Source organism: Kogia breviceps, chromosome 7 (genome assembly GCF_026419965.1).
Source record: "Kogia breviceps isolate mKogBre1 chromosome 7, mKogBre1 haplotype 1, whole genome shotgun sequence".
Classification (NCBI taxonomy): domain Eukaryota; kingdom Metazoa; phylum Chordata; class Mammalia; order Artiodactyla; family Physeteridae; genus Kogia; species Kogia breviceps.
Window position 1 is genome coordinate 23,843,315 of NC_081316.1, and position 19,372 is coordinate 23,862,686.

The 19,372-nt window shown below is 47.9% G+C and overlaps 1 protein-coding gene across 6 annotated transcripts in view; it reads right to left on the reverse strand.

Moving 5' to 3' along the window:
* CD44 (CD44 molecule (IN blood group)) overlaps nucleotides 1-19,372 on the reverse strand; it is an 87,581-nt gene that overhangs the window by 67,703 nt on the left and 506 nt on the right. The window lies entirely within an intron of this gene.

Here is a 19,372-nt window from a genome sequence, read left to right on the forward strand (position 1 = left end):
GCCCCACCACAGGAGAGCAGAGCCTTCTTGGACAAGTTACTTCATCTTTACGAGCCTCAGTTTCTCAGCCTGTAAAATGACTCTAAGAAAATTCAGTCATTTATTTATTCAGTGGCTATTTGATATTTGCTGCATACGGCAAAGAGAGGTTTGTGGGAGTTAGATAATAAACTCAAGGGAAACACCAGCATTGCATTTGGTTCATAATAGGTGCTGAATTTTCCTTCTCCCACGGGAAGATAAAACCCTGGACAACCAGTCACAGTTCTCCCAGATACCAGGGGGACCCCTCGGTTCTAATTTATAATGTATTTAAACCATGAACAATCATCTGTGTTTTGATAATCTTCTGTTTCAGCCCGAACAACAGTCTGCAACCACACTCCTGGGTGTTTGCAAAAAGCAAAATGAGAACCTGACACAAAGGCAAACACTCCTGTTAAAAGGTGCAAAAGTTTTAGCCACTTCTGAGGTGTGGCTGGGAGAGGCCAGATGTTCCTTTCTTTAGAGGTGAAAAGAACTGAGCAGTTAAAGGCAATTAAAGGTATTTGGGGAGATAAGAGGATTGAACACCCCAATGATTGATGGGTGGGCAGCACTTCATGTACTCAAAAGCTAGTCCCCTCTGCACCTCCACAACCAGGAAATTCTAAGCCCCGGCTTCTGGGGAGGATGTGGGCTTTGGGAAACTTCAAAATTTCCAGAATGAGAAGAAGGCTACTGCCTTAAATTGCCCCTAAGCGTCTTTCTATACTCTGAGACCAGGGAACAGGACTGTAAAGAAATACTTCTACCCAAGAGGGAGGAAAATACCATCTCCTCCTCCAGCCTCACTGCCAACTGCCAGCACTGAAGGCAGGAAGAGGCAGATCCTGCTGAGACAAGCAGCCCAGGAGACTGTCATTGTGCAAGTAAAGGCAGGACCTGGAGTGTGTTTCCCCACTCGCTTCCACCAGCTTCTCCAATAGCCAAGCTTCCCGGAACATCCTCTGCTGCCTTATCTGCCTGGCAACACTTGTGCCAGTAAGCACGTGGGTGCCAGCACTTCGGTGTGCCCTCCCCCCAAATTAAATGAGATCTTATTGGCCAATGTTCTGCCCAGAAATGGAATGAAAATCTTCCAAAGGCGCTGGGAGCATTTCTCAAGTGCAGCCGGAACAGAGTTTGGGCTGAATGGGGAAGGGAGAGGTCCCGGGTCTAATAATTACAGTGATCTCGATGATTACTGAGGATGCTTGCTCCCTGTGAGTCATTTCACACACGATCACAGTTAGTCCTTACACAACCCTGCACATAGGTATCGTTACTCTATTTTACAGATGAGGAAATTGAGGCTCAGTGTTAAGTCAATTGCTTAAGGCCACATAACTGATGAGGGGCAGGAATCGAACCCAGATTTAACTCCAGGACCCAGACTGCTTGCTGAGAGCCTGAGATACCAGACTTGGATCCCCCTCATGCATCCCTGACCCCTGTACTTAGCCCAGAGGCTAAACTATGTAGGATGATGAGTAAACACTCTCTAATCTAGCCTTTAGAGGAAGGCAGAAAACCTGACTTTGACAGACACTACTCCCTGGTGGCCTATTTCTAAATGTCTTCCAGGGGGTCTGGGAAGCTCATTTGGAGAAGAAACTGGATGCATTTTCCAAAGGTTTTAACAATGCAAACAAGGCAGAATACAGAAGTAGCTGCCGACTTTAGCCTTCCAAACAATAGGAAGAACAGGAAGCTCAAACAGATAATAGGGTACATTTCCTTTACCCTGAGAAACAGTCCTTAAGAAAGGCTGGAGGGCTTCCCTGGTGGCGCAGTGGTTGGGGGTCGGCCTGCCAATTCAGGGGACGCAGGTTCGTGCCCCGGTTCGGGAAGATCCCACATGCCGCGGAGCGGTTGGGCCCGTGAGCCATGGCCACTGAGCCTGCGCGTCTGGAGCCTGTGCTCCGCGACGGGAGAGGAGGCCACAGCAGTGAGAGGCCCGCATACCACAAAAAAAAAAAAAAGAAAAAGAAAAAAGAAAGGCTGGAGATTATCTGATGATACTTATTTGAAAGGAAAGAGGGCTGCCCCAAACATGTTCCAGAAGGGAGCCACAGGGAGCACCTCCCTCTGCTCCCAGGAAGAAGAGTCTAGAATATCCAAGGCTTGCCTTCCCAAACCTTGCCACATCTCTTCTAGCCCTTAGCAGAACATGTTTCCTTCTTGTCTTTCACATCCATGAAATAGTGCACATATTCAGCCTCTGTTTGGTACCTTTGCAGGAAACCATGTTAGAGACTGTTTCTTAGGTGATGCCAGCCAAGGAAGAGGAATAGAAGTTGGGGTGGTGCATGGCCATAAAGGGAGGAGAAAAGATGTGGTCTGCTTGCTGACCCTCATTTGCTTTTTAAGCACTTGTCTCTTTTTCCAATAGACAGTTATAGATAGATAGATAGATGATAGATTGATAGATGAAAGATACATGGATACATACACATATAAAGTTGTTTTTTTAATTGAATTTGGACATCACGGCCTGAATCCACCATGGTAAGCCGCAATCCCACACATTCAACCAAACATTAAAGAGGACATAGGCCTTCAGAAAAGAGAAGACCAATCCCAAGTTTATTCATTCAACAAGGTTTCATTCAGTGCCCCCATGGGTACCGTGCTAGACACTGGGACCAGGGCATTGAAAAAGTTCGGCAAGGTCACTGTCCCCAAAGAGATTATGGTCCAGGGGAGAAGACAGACACTCAACAAGTCAACAACACAGCACAATAAACGTTGTAACAGAAGTGCAAGGTGCTGAGCACTTAGTCTAAAGGGAAGCCTTTCCTGCCCACGGCCTTGGCTGTCCCCAAGAGATGCCTTACCAAGGCAATGCCATTTCAGCTGAGAACTGAAGGATAGACTGAGAACTAACAGACCAGGCTCAGCGGGCCTCACAGTCAGGAAATTCACTGTCAAACTAAAGCATAAATCATTTCAGTTTGATAGAATCCATTTCCTCAAATCTCTTTCATCATTACATGTTGAGAAGGAGAGGCCCCCTTCCCATGTAAGAAAAAAATCACATTCTTGAGGTCCACATTAAACATCCCCTGGCTTTCTCTTCCCTGGATTCAGTCATTATAAATCCTTTAATGATATTTAAGTGATAAAAAGGAATGGAAAAAAAATTTTTTTAATCCTGAGTTTCCCTCTGTGCTGTTAGATTCATGAGCTAACTGCATATGGAGGCAGGGGACTGGCCCAGAAAACCCACCTGTCCATCTTTGGGCTTATTAAAATGTTCAGATGTTGGGCCCTTGAACTTTGGACTAAACACAAGAACTTAGCTTTGCCTTTTTTCTTTTGCCTACATAGAATCTCAAACCACAACTCTACCAGTTGCATAGACTCCCTTTAGGGCCTTACTCATTATAACAGACATTGTTACCAATGCAATAAAATTCTTCTAATTTTGTTCCACATCTCAAACTTGTGCTTCAGGGGAGGCGAGGCCCAAACTCCTAGATAAAATGGGTAGATCATGACCGGTCTAAGTCAAGCACTGTGGTCAGAGTTCTCCTTGCCAGCGATTGGTTCAGTGTGGGCATTCCAAGCAATGGGACTCCATTCTTCCAAAGGGAAGTCAATTAAGAACTTCTAGAAAAGCCATTCCTCCATTTTTCTAGAAGACATGTTTATGAATAAGCAGTTGCTGGATCATGATTTTGTTTTTCCATTGGAGGCCTGGAACTGTAGGAGTCAATTTGGGACCATGAAGGAGGCTAAACTAAAGGAAGACACCACGAGGGGTAGAGTAGGAAGTTGGAAGAAAACCGGGTCTTTGATAACAACGTCGAGTTTCTGGAATCATCCTAATTCCATACTTCTTGTTATGGGAGATAATATTTTATGAGGGTTGATTATTCTGTTACTTACAGAGATACCCAGCTGACATGAACTGATGTGAGTATACCAAGAAATATGTGACAGATAACAATTACATGGGAGGGCTACACATCATGGTTTGATGCATAGATGGGTTGTGGCTTATGTTCAATCATGATAGCTATAACTCCACCCTTATCCCTCTGACCCAAGAAAGCACATCTGAATAAAAGGGAAAGGATGTGGGCTTCCCTGGTGGTGCAGTGGTTGAGAGTCCGCCTGCCGATGCAGGGGACACGGGTTCGTGCCCCGGTCCGGGAGGATCCCACGTGCCGCGGAGCGACTGGGCCTGTGAACCATGGCCGCTGGGCCTGTGCGTCCAGAGCCTGTGCTCCGCAACGGGAGAGGCCGCAACAGTGAGAGGCCCGCGTACCCCCAACAAAAAAAAAAAAAAAAAAAAAAAAAAAAGGGAAAGGATGTTATCATCATCACTGGTTTGGGGGGGGGATAAATTTGAACCTGTTCTTGTTTGTAAGACACAGTTGTTTATAACTGACCACTTGGATTGCTGGTGCCTATATTCTACCAATTGATAAATTTAAGTGATGTTTTTGTTTTTGTTTTTTTCACACCACATCTATCTCACTCTCCTGATAGAGTCCACTCTGGTCATCTCCAAGTAGTTAACCACCAACAAAGGAAATAAAAGAGTGAGGCCCTTGTAGTCAAATGGCTGGACATCTGAATTCCAGGGCTCTTGCCTGATCCTCCTGCCTGGATCCAGGAGATGTACCTGCATGGCTGCTGGAAGTCATCCTATAAACCTCCCCCTTACCTACACATCAATAGACCCTGGGCCCGAGCTCTAGCCACCAAAGTGCTTAAAACAAGACCAAGAAACTTCCAATAAAATGGGCCAATAAATTTGACCCTAAACCGAGGCTTAACGCTCAAGATTCCTAAGTAAATTATGAATTTTTCTCCCATGGAAAAATGACACGTTTTGTTTCCCAGAGTTTGGGTTCCTTTTCTCCCCCAACATGTGCTTCTAAGAGCTTGAGTCCGATTGGAGGTTCCCATGGTTCTCTTCCCACCACTGTCTTTTGCAGGGCAGGAAGGATAAACTGGTTGCTTGCAGAATCTTGAGGAATAAAACTTCCTTTTCTGGCTCTCTTACTCAGATGAGCCACGTGTGAGGCAGCTAGACTAGGAGCTGCCTTGGCTAGAGTTGCTATGAGGAGCTTTGACCCCACCCACCAAACTGTCCCCTGGTCCTGAGAGTTGGTGGGGTTGAGAAGTCCAACAAGTAGGCCTCCCAAGGAACTGTGGCAATCCTGCAAACATAGCTATTGCTATCCACTGAGAAGTCTTGAGAAGTCTTCCTTGATGCTCTAGATCAGATGAGGACTCCCTGTTACCAGCTCTCACAAGCTCCTGCTTTTCCTTCCTAGCTCTGCTCACAAGTATAATTAAATAAGGGCATACTTAGTTGTTTACTATGTCTTCCCAGATAGCTGGCAAGTTCCATGAGAGCAGAAACTGTGCCTCTCTGGTTTAAAGTTGTATCCCCAGCCCCTGGCAGAGTGCCTGGCACATACTGCTATTCAATAAATATATGTTAAGTGAACACATGGATCATTTGGAAGCCAATGATGGATCAGAGAGGCTGGGCAAGAGCGATGCCAGGTTATGCAGGGCCTTCTGGTTTCCAAGGCTCATTGAGTCAAAAAGGATCAAAACGAACACCAAATATGGATGTACAAGGTACTACACAGGAAACCAGATCCAAGTACAATGAAGACCCCAGCAGAGTGTAAACACCTACACTGTTTTCCATTGTGTCACACACATAAAACCCCCCAAACCCAGGACCATTTTATCTTCCTCTCTGTCACTCCAAGTCTTCTTGCCCTGGTCAGCCACTGTCCTCCTGTTTAGTGCCCTTTCCTCTATCATCTCAAAGTATGAAATGGAAAGAGTACTGGATTGAGGTTCAGAAACCAGAGTTTTGACTCTAACTGGTTGTATGACCTTGGGCAAGTCACGTGCAGTCTTTGAGACATCCTTCCCTTGTTTGTCCAATAAAACTAACAGGCTATACAATTTCTAGCACTATCCCCCATCCTGACATGCCATCATCATTGGCTTTGTGTCACCAGCTCATGAAAACTTCTCAGTTAGGGCCCTTTCTCCCTTTCTCCTTTTTACCCTCTTTGGATCCATACTTCGACCCAGCTCGGTCTTGCACCTAAGCCCTAGCAAAGCATCTGAAAGCCCTCCTGCCCCTGCCTCCAGCATTCTTATTGAGTTACCCCAGTAAGGGGATTGTGACTCAGCTAGGCAGGGTACCCCAGTCCCCTGCAGGCCAGCTGCCTCCGCCTGTCTCTGGAAATGGTAGGACCAAGAACCTGAGCACATAGCAGGGCCCCCTAGATAAGCACTGCCCAGGAGGGGATGGCAGCTCGCAGGAGATGGGTGAGCATTCTGAAGAATACAATTTCAATGACTGGGGTCAACCAGCAACAGGAGACAGAGATAAAAGTGAAAGTGACTTCAGGTAATAATAGAACCTTGTAGTTCTACATCACGTGCTTCTGCCTACCAGCACAAAACACTTTCACACCAGCAAGCAAAGGTGGAGAGGTCTAGGGGAAGCAGACAGATTATTATCCCTGGGTGGGTCACACACGGTATTGAAGCATGAGACAGATAAAGCCAGTAGCCCAAGGTCACACAATTAGGCTTTGACACAGTGGGAATTAGAGCAGAGTGTCCTAATCTCACCCAGGGGCTATTTCTAGTAGACTCTTGATGGAGCCTTTTGTTTACACCTTGGTTCTATCTTATCTTACCTGCCCAGGTAGTGAGCTTGCTTTTTCCCTTGGGGATGAAGAGTGGGAAACTTGAGCAGCCCAGAGTGGGTTGACCAGCCTGAGTTTAGAATCCAGCCTTCTTGACTTGGATTCTACCAGCAGGACTCAGGAAGGCCAGCCTGTGGAATGCTGCTACTGTTTGCATTTGGGAAGCACAGAAGAGCCCCAGTGGCAGCTGAGAATGCATTGGCTCCAGGGCTGATAAAAGTTGTAATTAACATGCATATATGATCTTTTCATCTTCAAAGGCTTTAACTCATATGAGCTAGTTATGCCTTCTATCACCCCCATGGCTGAGGAATCATTTTTGTCTTCTCAGTTTGCAGATGGAGAAGCTGATGCGAGAAGGAGCTCTTTGCCAGGAAGTCTGGCCCTGATTCAAAAAGAGATTTCTTGCTCCCAGCATCTTACCTCACTTGGGGTAATGGGAAAACAGAGTGTGAATTAATCACAAGAGAAGGCTCAAGGGACCAAACTCCTCTGGGTGAGAGACTGCATTTATACTGTTCTGGAAGGAGGTGGAGTTTATGGTATGGCTCTCTGACTAGATCCAACTCCCAGAGTTACACACAACTATCAAAAATGTAGACTTTTGTAGTAGACTACAAAAGTCTACTGCTCTACTGTGGGGATGTCCATGTGATACAGGGGGGTCAACTCCTCCATATTGTGCTCATGGCAGACATCACTAATGGATCACAGCACTCTCTGTGGCTGAGCCAAGGTTTGGCTTCTTAGCACAGCCCCGCAGGCAGCCTCTAGCAATCAATGGGAAATGGTACAGGAGCTGAAATCTGTTTGCTATTGCTGCCCTGCCATACAGTCTGTTTGGGATTCTCTTCAATTGCCAAAAGTTGCCAAAGTTTTATCTCAACCAATGTTGGAGCTGGCCTTTTTCTGAACTCTGTCTAGCACAGTCTAAAGAGGGTGTCATAAGAACTTCTAAGTCTCTGGGGCAGCATAACTGGATCTCATAGATGTTGCCACTGTTACATGATCACCTGGAATCTGTCCAGCCTCATCCCGCACTGTTCTTCAACATGGCCTCTCTTATTCAGGTAGATGGAGCCCCCTCCTGACCCCAATCAAGCCGTACTTATTTCTCTGACTTTAAACTTTCAGCTGATCCTTTACACTTCCCTGGGTTGCTCTCCTCTCTCTGTCCATCTTCTTTCCCACGCTCAGTTCATCCTCAAACTTTACTCCTTCCATGAAGCCATCCTATACAATTGCTGCTCACAGAGAGGTCTGCTTTCTTGTATAATTAATTACTTCACTTGTTTAATTTTTCTTTCACCAAACTGTAAACTCTCTGAGGACAGAAACTAGATCTTCTACATCCCTCACTTCTTTCCACAAGGGATTCTTTCCAATCACATGATAGTTTTTAGTGCATTGATTGGTGAGTGTATCCCCATTTTACAGCTGGGGAAACAGAGGCAACCAATAAAGGAAGAACCTTACCCACAGTCATCCTGTGACTGAGACGGAGAAATGTTGAGCCTCTGCTGGCCACATGTGGTTCTCACTTCTCCTAGAATGCATGTTGAGCCTCTGCTGGCCACATGTGGTTCTCACTTCTCCTAGAATGCAGCGTCTGGGGGACTGGCTGGAGATACAGATGACTGAAAGGTACCCAGTAATCACCGAGGGCATTGCCTATGACAGGAGAACTAAACCCAGCCTGGTGTTGTATTTCAACTTCTGTTAGTGGATTCCAGGTGGATATGGGCATACCCAGGATGGACTGTGATCTGACAAGGATTTTCAGTGACTGATAGAAGGTCAGACCCCAACAGGGCATTTAGCCTCAGACCCACCACTCTGACAAACTCCTACGTAACACAGTCTTTAAAACTTCCTTTTTCTTTTCTTTCTTTTCTTTTTCTTTCCCCCACTGAGCAGGAAGAGTTTCTCTGGTCTCATGACAAAGAAAGAAATATCTTAGTAGGAGTCTGGAAGTTTCTCTGTAGAAGAAGCAACTCACCATCTCAAAGGTCTGCCTTGCCCTGTGCCTTGGTATCTAGATGTTTGTTTGTTTTTGTTTGCCTTTTTTTTTTTTTTTCAGATTCCCATGGCTGTCCTAGTTACTTTCCCTAGGATACTAGAGCTTGCCCTCTAAGCACTGCTTTGGCTGAATATTAGGGTTCATTTTGCACCAACATGTTGCAGGGTTCCCTTGAGGGAAGCTGAGAAATCCAATGTGTTCATGGAGCTTTGAGAGTGAAGGACACAGTCTTTTCTCTTCTTCAGGGGTTTCCTGCTCTGGCCTCTTGAAGCAATGTTTATTCAAAGAATACTGCATCCAGATCCTGTGGCTAATCTCAGGGCTAACTTTCTGCAGTTTTAGCTGTGTGACTGACACCTGTTGCTAACTTCTCTGGCTTAAACTTCATCTGCTCACCCGCAGGTGGTCAGGAGGATTCTGGGGAGTCCTCTGAGCAAAGCACCTTGGCCTAGGAGTCCTTCTTGCCCATTGGAGTTTAGAGTGTAACTGGGTCCATATGCTTGTTGCTTCTGGTGTGGATTAATGATTCACTTCTGACATTTAATACAAACCAGGAATCGCTTTTGTGTGCTGGGGGCACTGGGGGGGGGGACTGCATTATAGTTGTGTTATTCTTTCCATTAAGTTTTATGAGGCTTAGGTGTTTGTGGGCCCACAGAATGGTGGGTTTAAAGAACATGAGGCCTGGAAAGGACTGCACAGATCAACTAGAATCCTGCTGTCTCATCTCACATATGGGAAATTAGAGGAAAATAGGAAGCAAAATGATTGGTTTGGCATCACATAGTGAATCAGTAACAGAGAGGAACTAAAATATCATAGTCATTTCTATTCTTGAGGCACCTTCCGTGTACTAGACACTTAGCTCTAAACACTATGCACTAAAAATTGTTATAGACACTTAATGTGTGCAGTGCTGGAGCTCACGCTGCTCTTAAGGGGCGGGGAGGAGAATCAACCTGTTTCACAGCCCTTCTTCCTTCCACACGGCCCTCCTCCAAAGCCAACCTCCTAACTCCCATACCACCATACGAAATAGCTGGTTTGGTATGGAAGGTCTTTAAACCATTGAAAGAAAGAACTCCTCCCATTTTTCCCTTTTAACTTAGTGACCGAAAAGCCAGATGCTTTTCTCTGAGTGTTCTTGAGAACATGATTTTGAGGCTTGGGGTTCTTTCTACATGAGGCCGGATTTAGAGGGCAGTGCTAGGGGCGAGAGGCAGACAGACTTCTAAGAAATCAAGATCCCTGGTTTACTGGACAAAACCCAGTGAGCTCTACACGTCCTCTGCCTTGTCTGACATGTCAAACTTGAAGAAGGATATACTCAAATTAGAGAGCATACAGAGAAAAGTGATTTCAAGGAGGTGTGAGGATTAGTACATGAGCCACTAGGAAAAAAATAATAAAAAGGTTTCTATAGATCAGAAAGATAAAAAAGGATGGAAAAAAAATTAGCCAGAAGCTATAAAAAAAATCACAGAAGGTAAATGATAAAGATGGCTTTGCTAGCCAAATCTAGAAATTTCTTTCATTCAGTCAGCCATCCAATATTTATTGAACATCTACTGTAATTGAGGAACTGACAGCTGGGGACTACAGCAATACAAAATTGTACATAATGTACGTAAATGTACATAAAGCATGAGCTTTCCCCTAAGAAGCTTATAGGATCACCTGTGAAAGAGAACAGAGCATCATAACACAGCTCAGAGGGATCCCTTGAACTTCTTTTTAGATGGAAATATGCTTGTGAGGTTTTTATGAATTATCAGGGAGAAACAGCTAGGAGACAACAGGAGAAGGTAAAAGTCACTTTGGGAAGTCTAGAGGGATGAACTTGACCTCTAAGGTTGACCTTGGGAAGATAACTAGTTCCATCACAGAGGATCCACTGCAAAGACGAACTTCTGGGCAGGAGATTTCTACAGCAGTATTACTTCTCTCTCCAAACTCTGATTTGCGTCTATGTGACCAGCACCCTGGTGGGTACCTGAACCCTTGTCCAGCCCTTGCAGGGAAGTGTGGCCCTGAAACTCACTGGTGGCTGTGGGGCTGACTCAGTGACGTCAACTGGTCTCCTGCAGACTGGTGCTCGGTTCTGCTGGAATCTTCTTCGTGGACTGGACACATTCAACAATGGCAACATTTGTGACTGGTGTATAGTACTTACGCCATTTAATACTTTGGGAGCCAGGGGCCTGGGCAGAAATGACCTTCTAGGTCAGAGGCAGGAGACCAGGTCTGAGCTGCATGGAATTGTTAATTTCTCCCTAGCATCTCAATTTCCACAATGGTGAACACTTGTGAAGAGGTCTTACCATCCCCACTCTAATATCTTGGTGGGTTCTCTTTGAGAGAGGATGTAGAAAAAGACGCTGCCTAGATCCACTACTGGCATGTGGTTTCTTCTGGAAGGCACTACAGATCCGCTCAAGTGCAAAAAGATGTACTGAAATTGAAACAGATGGGGATCTGTGATGAGTTTCTGCCCCCAGGCCAAAGGCGCAGGTCCCTTCCCGCAGACTGAGTCAGACATTTCCAGGGGGCTTTGCCTCCTTCCTTCCGGGATGGCTTGTTTCTCAGACAGGGCACCCGGAGGCAACGCTACCCACCCCGCCCCCCGCCCCCCTCTGCAAAGGTCACCTGCTGGGCCAAACCAAAGCCAGACCACTGGCTTGCACTGGAGCTGGGAAGAAGGGTGGCAGCACACTTCTAGCTTTTGTTTGATTCTCCGTGTCCACGGTGAGCATAGCCTGACTCCTGGCAGCTTTCGCTCTCAGAGGACCCCTTTCTGTCATCAGTTCTAGCTGGTAGAGAGGAGGTCCTGGCATCACGGACCCTTAAGGTGAGGGCAAACATTTTTGCTGCTGTTTGATTGGCTCCTTTCGCAACTTTATCCTGTCATGCGCCCAAGTCCTAGATGATGGAGCAACCCATCAGGTGACAAGTACCGTAGCGATCATGAACAAACAACTCAATTCACCATCCCTTTGAATCCGAGCCTCTCCCCAACTCCCCCCCTGCCTCCAGCCCGTATAGAAGAAAACAGAACTTGTATCCAGGAATTGGAATGAATGAGCTGCTCAGAGTATGAATGCGCAGACATTTCCGTTACTTCTTTCTCCTTCCTATTTGCAATTCCAGCCCCCTCCTCTGACATCACATGTATAAAGGGAGAGCAAAACCAGCTCTGTGGACGCTATGATCCTGCCCACCTCGGATTCCTAAACGGGATTTATGAAGACAACCAGCGTACTAGCAGGTATCATCGTTCAGGTTTCTGGGGCGCCCTGACATCTTGATATATGAACGGAGGCACAGCAATGCAGTGACCGAGAACGTGAATCCAGCAGCTAGACAACCTGGGTTTGAATCCTAGCTCCATCACTTACCAGCTCTGTGGCCTTGAGCAAGCTACTTAAATTCCCTATGCCTCAGTTTTCTCATTGGTAAAAGAGGGATAATAATAACACTTCTTGCTAAGGTTAGTGTATGGATTAAACAAGTTAGTATAGAGGAAAAATTAGGATGGTGCCGACATGTGGTCAGCACTCTGTGTTTGCTATTCTTAGTAGTAGCAGTGACGTATCTCAAATACATACAACTAGCTGCAAAGAAACAACCACAAAAGGCACAAGAGCTCTAACTCTCAAGAAAGGTTGAGGGTTAGAAAGATGAACTTTCAGGCGCAGCTCAAGGAGACTCGCCATGACACCAGGGCAAAGGCTCAAAATTACTGGTCTATGTGAATTCTCTCTTTCCCTGGAGTTTTGCAATTAATGTTCACTCTCAAAAGCTGAAGACTCGAGAAAGATTTTTGGGGCCTGAGTTTTGCAAATCACCTCCTTGGTGACTCAGCCCTTCCCCACCCACCTGGGGCCTGTCTGTGTACACTTGTTCTTAGGAGGGACACTGGCCTCAGGAGGACACACCCAGGCAGCTGGTGCACCCCAAACTCAGGGAGATATGGCTTCGTGAGGTTCTGTGCCCCCATGACACCCACCCCCTCATCCTGTCTTTGACTCCCTGCCCCTACGTTTCACAGGGTGGATGATCCGTGGGAAGGCAGGACCTGTCCTGGTTGTGGGCGACTTCACACCTGGCAAGCTCCGTTGTAAGGAGGCACGGTTTGCATCCGCAGCAGATGTCAGGCTTCCCGGGAGACCTGTAGCTGCTGCAGGAGACCCACACAGAAGGCAAGGACTTCTGGGAAGTACTTCTGCTTCTCTCCCAGCTGCCACCACCTTCCAGAAGCAGGTGTGAGGTTGGACGGGAGAGTGTGGGCCTCTCACCCAAAGAGTCCAACCTCAGATCAGCATCTCCAAAATAATCAGAGCTCCAAGTGGGCCATTGCACGGGAGTGTTTTATTTTGAGGCATCAATTTGGGAATTGGTGTCATCATCCTGCCTGGCTCTCACTCTCTTCTTGGCTCAAGAAGTGAGTCACCCTGTCCTTAGATGGAGGTCCCCAGACACAGCAAGCAGCCACCAAAGCCACAAACAGATGGGCAATCTCCCTCCTTGGGCAGACCAAACATGTGCCCTGTGGTGGGCAGCTGACCAGCCAAACGCCCGTCTCAGCCCTGTCCAGAACAAGGCAGCCATCACCACTGCTGCCATAAACAGATAAATGCATCTGTATCTTGGGTAGACTGTCGGGCATGCTTTCATATATAGCGTGGATGTAGTAATTTCTATATTCTAGACATTCATTTCAGTTCAACGGTTACTGGTAACAATTACGGGCCAGGACTGGGATCTGGGACCACAGAAATGAATGTGGTTCAATCCCTGATGTCAGGGGGCCCGCACAGCACTGCAGAAGAGATATAAGAGAAGATCTGTCTGGTTTGGGGTTTTCCTCCAATGAGAAGCATGAAAGTCATGCTTCGCCCCAAATACGCTTATATATCTTGATTTTCCTGTGCAGCTTTCAGGCTAATTAACTGGGGACCTATGGGAACCAGATACCTCCTTGTCAGAGATGAAGTTGGCCACCATCCAGTGACACCAGGGATTCTCAACCGGGGGCAACCTTAACCAACCCCCTGATTTGGCCATGTCTGGAGGCAATATTGGTTGTCACGTGGTGGCGGGGGGAGGTTTGCACTACCAGAATCTAGGGTGTGGAAGCCAGAGATGCACAGTCAGCTGTTATCCAGGAAACCCTACACTAGACCATGAACTACTCAGGAGTGAGGACTGTGTCCTTCTGACCATGACCTCTCAGGACCTATCCACTGGGTGCACCAAATAGGCAGTGAGTGCGTGAACGTTTATTGGATATATTGTCCAGTTAATAAACTTACTCGAGAGGAGGTAAATTAATAGCAGGGTAACAGAAATATACACCCCTATCTCACTCCCTCTTCTTCAGATATATTCAAATCCTCTCTTGTCCACATTGCCCCCTCCTCCTCCCCATCACCGATTCCCCAGCCCTCCTAGCTGTGCTTCAGCTTGGCAAGGCTGTTAGCTTTACATTCTAAAATGGCCAGGCTGTCACTTGATGGCACTGTCTTACATGTGTAGAACCACAGGTTCTTGGATAGAAGTCCCACATCTCACACACTTAATCCCCCTGTAGTACCCAACACAGCATGGGACCCACAGAAGACTCATTATAAATGCTTAAGGATTGATCAGCAATACCCACATTAAGTGTAGACACATGTGTTCAGATGCATATATACCTACGGGCACACCCACACCTTATGTATATCCACACCTAGCAAGCAAAAACCCTATATGTAGCTTTTCTTGGTACTTCACATATTGGGGTGATCAAAAAATGGAGAGCAGAGGACACATTTCCTGAACCAAACATCAATTTAATTGGACACTAGACTGATTCACGAGTTGTAGAAATGTGATTTTCATTTATGCAAAAATCCATGCAAGTTTCTGACCTCTAATCACACAAAGCCATGTACTTATTTGTAGAAAAATATATAAACATTTAGTCAAAATATACACTAGGTTTCAATTGGTAGAGTATTTGCATATTTGAAATCCTGACACTCCTGGAAAATCTAGAGTGACCAACACCTGCATCCTTGCCAAGCCAGACTCCGCAGCCACAAACCTCCCAAAAAGGGCCCTTGCTGGCCAGCTCTAGGGGAGGGCCCTTTTTAAGAAAAATATCAACTTGCTAAGGGAGTGAAAAGTGGGGTTCCAATTTAAGGTTGGAGGCACCAGCCTCCCCCGGTGATTCTAAAGAACACTTGTGTGCTTCCCATTCAAGAGGGGACACAAAGGAACTTGAGTCATCAGCTTCTGGCTGTGCAAACCCCCAGAATTTCTCTCTGAGGCAGAAAAGATCCCCTTTGAGAACTGCACTTTGTATGGTGGCATCTGCCACCTGCTGCAGTTCATTCTTTCACAAGACCCACTTCCCTTTCAGGCTCTGGGTAGAGTCAGCCAAAAAGGAGGTGCAGGGGAAACACAACGGCAGCCCGTATCTCAGCCCCCATCCCAGCCAGGACGGATGGCTGGGGAGGCCAGCTTTGCTCCCATCACCTCCTCTCCATCAGGGACCCCTGCCTGGAACCGTCTGACACCCAAGGCCAAACTGAAATGTCACTTGAGTGACCACGTTTCACCTAGAGCCCCACAATGACTTTCCATTCAAGACCCCTGACTTTTCTAGAGAACCGTGTCAGCCCATGACCGGGGTCCTCAAGGCTCTCCCTCCCTGGGCACATACGACCTGCTAAATGCTGAGAGTTTCCACTGAGCATGGGATGAGGGGGCTTCCTGTGTCATTGTACCCAGAACGCTTGCAGGGTCAGAGCCTCTGCAGGGCCCCTTTCTTAATTTCCAGGCAAAAGGCCTTGCCCTGACTTGTCTCTTAGACAAGGAACAGCCTCTCCCTTTTTCCCAAGCCTGCAAATGAGAGCATGTCTAGAAGGGCAGCTGGATTCTGATAAGGGAATTGACTTATTTTAGTAACAAATAACTAGGTTGGCATCTCTTGACAGCTGTGGCCAGGCCTGGGGAGAGACAGGCCAGGGCAGAGCAGGGCAGCCAAGAGTCCTCAGCCTGCCAGGGGGAGAGGAAAGCCACTCACACCAGGCTTCATGTTCACTGGGCTCACACAATTTCCAAAGTCCTCCAGAGGCAAAGTAATGAGCCAAAGGAACACAGGCCTGGGGGGGGTCTACCATGGGGAGCGTTAGAAAACTCCATCACTCACTAGCTGTGTGTCCTTGAGCAAGTCATGTCAACTCCCTGAGCCTCAATCTCTTTATCTCGAAAATGGAATGAATGGAGAGAGTGCTAAATGTACATAGAGCCGTCATGAGGCTTATATAGGATAACCTATTCAAAGCCCCTGGCTGAATGCCTAGCACGGGGTCAGTGCTCAGTAAATGGTATTTCCTGGGGACTTAGGACCCTACTTGGCAGAGGAGCAGAGCATCAGGCTTTTAAAGCTGGGGTGCACCTAACTGGGAGGGATCCAGCAACACTCCAGGAGACCCCAGACAGTATAGAGACTCTTCCCCCAGCAGCAACTTTGCTTGATTACAAGAAATATATCATTATTCTTATATGAAACTGGGTATATTGTGGAGGAAAATGCAAAATTGTAATGAGTATTTAAGACAGTATTTCAGGCATGAAACAAATGTTGCTACGTCAGTGGACCACACTCTCCCCACCCCTTGCAGGGCGTAGAGGTGGGGCTGTTACAGTCCTTGAGGATGGAGGTATTTCAGCGACCTGAGGTTTGGAAAGCATCCTGTACTAACACTCGGCCTGAGAGAGGGGAAATCACCTTTCCCTCCCTTTTGGTATCTGTTTTCTCCTTGGGAAAAAGCAAGGGTTTTTCTCAATGGTCCTTGGAGTCACCCTCTCTGGGTCTATGACAGTGAGTCAGGAAATATTTCTTGAATGAATGGAAGGGGATCTGTCATAAACTAAGAATTTCACGCTACCCAGCATCCTTTCCTGCGTGGGGCGATTTGGAAAAAGAATGGAAACTTTTCCTACTGGCCGCTAGCCTCAAACACACCCACTTAGCACTGTGCCTTTGCAGGACGTGAGATGTCCATTGTGTTTTTTGGGGAACAACTGAATTAACTGATGCTAAGTAACCTCAGCCACGGTGGAGGTTTGCTTCCTTTCTTCTTCACCTGGGAAAACACAGCCAAAGCTCTAACTCCCAGAAAGAGGGGTCTTTAACGCTCAGAGGGATCAGAAGGGTGCCGGCCACCCACAAGCCCCAGAGGTCTCAGATGCACCCCTCTTTCTAAACACCAGAGGCACAATTCCCTAGCAGCGACCTCTCACCCACAGAGAAAAGGAGGCGGAGAGGTATGGAGGGCTCATCTCACTGCCCTCTACCCATGGCCATTTTCCTCCTTCCACACGTGACACCTAGTTCAAGATATCTGTTCTCCAACGTCGACAGTCTGAGTCCAATGCTGCTTAATCGTATTGGGCCATGTCTCTACTTCTTGCTTTCCAATATGAAGACTGGACACTTTCTTCCTCCCCCAAAACTTGCCCCTTTCCAGAGTTTCCTCACTGTCCTCCACAGCCCACTGCCTCTGCTGGTGGGGCAACAGCAGAGCCTCCCCGCCTCCCCTTTCTCCTTCCTCTCTCTTCCTGCCCAGCCCGAGCCCGCTGTTAGGCCACATCTCCTTTCTAAGTCTCAGTTCCTTCCAAACAGCTTCACAAGCACACGAAAGCCCGGGTCGAGGCAGTTATCGCTGCTGGCACTTTTCTGTGCTTCCTCCAAGTGACGCTGCCCAAAGGGACCGCAGAAACGCAGGGCGGGAATGCTCCCGCCGGTCTCGGGGAGAACTTCAAGCGTCAGGACGGTGCCAAATATTGGGGCATGGGGCCCTTTAGAAGAATCAGGGCTAAGGATGGAAGGAGTCGGGAGTCAGAATCCTCAGAATCAAAGCAGAAGATGTCACGGGAAGGTAACATACAGATAAACTTCCCTAGAGGCCATGGAGACACCAGCGTGGTCCCTCTTCGCTGAGGCCAAGCTCACGGCTCTCCCTGAAATCTTTCCCTCTTCTCTGCCTTTCAAGGACTCCTTGGAGCTCCAGTTCCCTTTGGATGCCTCCTCTAAGGCCTCTGGTCAAGCACGACCCGACCCTTCCTTCCATCAAATCCTTTCCGAGTTTGCCATGCCATACATACAGCCTGATGTATTCTGACTAAGCAACAGGCTAAGAGGCCTGGTTCACATGAACACCAATCCTCTTGGCTGTGTGAACACCAGCAAGTCACTTAACCTCTCTGAGCTTCAGTTGGTTTCCCTCCTATAACACAGGACTAACACAACACGTCTCACTTGGCCATTGTGAGGGTACAATGAGAGAACGCCAAGAATTTAGCACAGTGCCCGGCACAGCCACAGTGTATAATAAACGGTGGCGGGTGTTATCATTCCTCTTACTACTAATTATTATTATTAATTATTACTTTTTCTGTTTCAGGAATCTAAATCCTAGATCCCCACTTATCCTCAGTCAAAAGCACCCAGGTAGGACTGTGTCTTTTACTTTCTTGGTACCCCCAGAGCTGGGTTTAATAAATCCTTGCTGAGTGGAATTACCCATAGGTTGAGCTGTCTTAATGACCCAGCTGGCACTTCTTAAAAGAAAAATGAATGTTGCCGGTGATAAGCAAATCAGCCATGTGATTATCTGTAGCTATACAGACAAAGGACTGCTTGGAGTTCAGCCTCACCAGAACCCCTCACACACGCCACTCCATCCACAGCCACCGAAAGGCACAGACCCTGTTGAGAGGGGATATTGGCAGCCCGGCTCCAGGATCCCTGATGCCCCCGCTGGAGCCCAGGTGGCCCCTCCTGCTCTGAGGCTGACAGGCGGAATATAGGAGCCACATTACTGTCTGGATTTCCCGTAGCTGGCAGAAACAAGAGGTTGCAAGGATGGAGCAGCTGGCCCAGTCATTGCCTCTCCTACGCACACTTCTTGCCCCAGGGTGGCACCTCGTGGCGACCCAGGACCTCGCCACAGAAGCTAGTTCAAGTTCCCACAAGCACTGAGATCGTTAGTGACCGGAGGCAACTGTAAGAGCTTTGGAACCCAGGCGCAGTGGGGGAGCCGCAGGAAGCCAGGACCCCTTTCTGGAAAGCTCACTGCCACCGGCTCTCACCCATGGCAACTGTGCCCACCTCTACGGTCACCTCGCTAACAGCCCTGTCCCTGCCCCAGCCCCTGCCTCTGCCCCAGTCCCTGTCCCTGCCCTGCCCAGTTCTTCGCTGCCCGGCCACTGCCCAGCCAGGCTTCAAGCGCCCTTGGGCACAGGAGCCTGTTAGTCCAGACACGGGCTGGGCGCACCCAGGAGTACAGTTACTTTCTGCCCTGTGCACCTCCGGCTGCAAAGACCTCACCCACGACTGGGCGCCGGCAGCCTGCCCAGCAAACTTTTCTTCGCTCTTTCTCTTTTCCTTTCAACAAAACGGTGCTTCCCACCGACAGGCTCTCCAAGAGCTTAGCGCAAATCCTCGCCCCGCTCTCCACCAAATCCCAGCCGCTCGCCGCCCGTTTGACTCCGGCCCCCCAGGGCCAACTCAGCCCGCGCGGCGGCCGGATGGGTCCCGGCCACTCGGGCCACTCCCTCCCGTCGCCCCGGCGGG